The sequence below is a fragment of the Monopterus albus genome, unplaced genomic scaffold (genome assembly GCF_001952655.1).
Source record: "Monopterus albus unplaced genomic scaffold, M_albus_1.0 scaffold31.1, whole genome shotgun sequence".
In the NCBI taxonomy this organism is placed as follows: domain Eukaryota; kingdom Metazoa; phylum Chordata; class Actinopteri; order Synbranchiformes; family Synbranchidae; genus Monopterus; species Monopterus albus.
Genome location: NW_018127911.1, coordinates 3839548 through 3842751, shown reverse-complemented (window position 1 = coordinate 3842751; position 3204 = coordinate 3839548).

Sequence of the window (3204 nt, the reverse complement as noted above, 5' to 3'; positions counted from 1 at the left end):
TAATAGAGCAAGAGATACCCTGTTTGATTTAGAAACATTTTAATCTTCCAGCAGCAGCAACAGCAGGCACCTTTCTGGTTATGGAGGTGAATAACTTCCAGTAGTTTGGTTGTGACACATCTCACTGAGGGCATGGCAGTGGTGTTACCACATGCAGATGGAGCATCAGTATGTCAGGTATGCCGATGAACCGGCTCCAACAGCCGATGATGGGTGTAACACAACTTCTGTTTCAGGGTGGCATGATTTATAGTTAAATATGTGGACAAAGGATGAGAACTTCACACAAGGAAATTATTGCACAGTAAATAGAATGAACACATGACTCTTTCCACCTCAAGAGGTGAAGTAGTGACAAGTAATGCAAGTATATGTGAATGTGTTTTTAATAAAGCAGCTAACGACAAGTGAGAAACATATGGGATCAGAGGATTGGTTTTGAATTGGATTAGAAGTTATTTGACACAGAGGCGTCAATTTGTGAAGTTGGGTGAATACCAATCGAGTGAGCTGGACATTGTATGTGGAGTGCCTCAGGGTTCTGTTTTGGGACCTAAATTATTTATACTATACATTAATGATATATGTAAGGTTTCTGATTTAGTGAAAGTGGTTTTATTTGCTGATGACACTACCATATGGGCATCGGGTGAAAACCTACAGCAACTCTCTGGACGGGTTTCACAGGAACTTGAGAAGATAAAGAAATGGTGTGACAGTAATATAGTATCTCTGAATTTGGATAAAACTAAATTTATGGTATTTGGGAATCGTAGACTAGATAATGAACTTCAATTGAAAATTGGGGGAGCTAATATAGAACAAGTACATGAAATTAAATTTTTAGGTGTCATAGTTGATGACAAATTCTCCTGGAAATCTCATATCAGATATGTTCAGAACAAAATAGCAAAAAATATATCAATATTGGCAAGGGTTAGATATATTTTGGACGGGAAAGCACTACACATTTTGTATTCTTCATTGATTTTACCATACTTAGAGTATGGCGTTGAAAACTGGGGAAACACATACAAAAGCTCACTTCAACCATTGTATATATTACAAAAAAGAGCGATAAGAAGTGTGCATAAGATGGGGTATAGGGATCACACAAATGTAGTTTTCATACAGTCTAAATTGTTAAAATTTTTCGATTTAGTGGAATATAAGACTGCAGTGTTTATGTATAAAGCCAGGAACAATTTATTACCTGGTGGAATTCAAAAACTATTTAATGAAAGGGAAGGGGGATACAATTTAAGGGGACAGTTAAATTTAAAAATTCATGCTATACGTACAACCAAAAAAAGATTCTGTATTTCCATAAGTGGGGTAAAACTATGGAATAATTTAAGTGTGGACATAAAAAATAGTAATAGAATTGACGAGTTTAAACATAAATATAAAGGTATGTGTCAATCAAGATATATGCAAGAACAGGCTTAATGATTAATTAGATGGAACATTGAGGGTGTGGTGTATGAATGTTAACACTTTGTAATAATTCTTTAGTATATTACTTGTGTGGTGTAGAAGATAATTATTTAAGAATGTAATTATGTAAGAATGTTAACACTCTGACTTTGTAATAATTCTTTAGTATATTACTTGTGTGGGTAGAAGTGAATCATTTACTGCTTGCAAACCAATGATGGTAAGATGATGTCATGGGGTAGGACTGGATAAGTCTGACTTCTTCCTACTCCATTCAAGCATGTACTAGGTATAAGCACATTGATATTGGATTATGTGTAAAATTATGTGTATTGTCATATCAACTGTTTTTACATGCTTGAAAGAATAAAGCAAATCAAATCAAATCAAAGTACTATCTAGGGACAAATGTTGCAAATTAATTTATGGTTTCAGTGAACATATGCTTGTGTATGTCCTCTTATAGAAATAATCATGACAAATAAATACTTCTACAGACATTATTGCATATGGAACAGCTTTTGTTGTCTTAATACTCTTAGTGTGAATTAGGACAGCTAATATTTTTAAGTCCTGTAGGTCTGCACATGGTTAGAACAGGTTTCTTCAGACTGGTTCTATACTCTTGTTTGGTATTGCTGAGGTAAAGTGTTTGAAAAGTGACATAGATTACCTTTAGCAGCACTTAGTGGTACATTATGTCATGACATGAACATGGTTGTCATCCAACCCCACCACAACTTAAACTGTAAATGTTTTTAGCTACTTTTGTTAAGCAAACTTTCTTTAGGCCAAAATGTTTCAGTGGGTCAGTGCCTGGGGCTAAGAGTTTGGAGCTGGAGATAAGGAACATGTTTTTTCTTGAATGCTGTGGGCAGTGAGACTTTTTAAGGAGGCTTAAAAACTGTACTAGAGGTGGACATGCTGTCATCTTTCTGGTATACTGGCAATAAAAAGGTTACGTGTGGGAAAAATCACTAAACCTCAACGTATGTTCTTCTAAGGCTATTTGAGACCTCAGTCCATTTTACTGGTCACAGTAAACACACATTGAGCGGCTGCATGTTTCGCTGGCCTACAAGCGACTTCATGAATGAGTCATAAATGGTTACGTTCATAAATTATCCAGTTTAATACATTTTGAGATGCTAGACATAAAAGCAACTTGTTGATTTATTTCACTTAAAAAACTGTTACATCACATGCCAACACATGTTGATTCATGATTGACAGATTGCAGACAAGCCCCGAATTAAAGAAATTTAAAAGTTTAACTGTGTTTGATTTTGACAACACTCAAATCCACAATAATGTCTGAGGCACAACATCTGCAAATACACAAAAGATGCACCTGATCAGATCCATTTCCCTTCCCAGTTGCCCTTGGGTCCACAAGGTGGTGCTCTTATCAAAGAATAATCAAGGAGTCCCTCCCTGGTGGGTGTGGTAGCTCTGCTACAATTAAAAATGGGGTGAAAGGGTATCAAATTCTTTTAAAAAAATAAGCATATGGCACGAACCCCAGTTTGTTCACAGCAATGGAAACACCTGCATGTTTGTCCCCAACACTGCAAAGTCACTATTTTCTTCAGTCAGGGATGGACTCATCATTTATCACTGAATCACTGTCACCAACACAAACAATTCAGTGAACTCAACTTTCATGTGCTCTTCTTTATTCAGTAATGGCAGAAAACAGACTAATGACTGTTTGGCCTAGGAAAAACATGAAAATGGGTCCCTTTGCTTACTACCATTTATTGACTT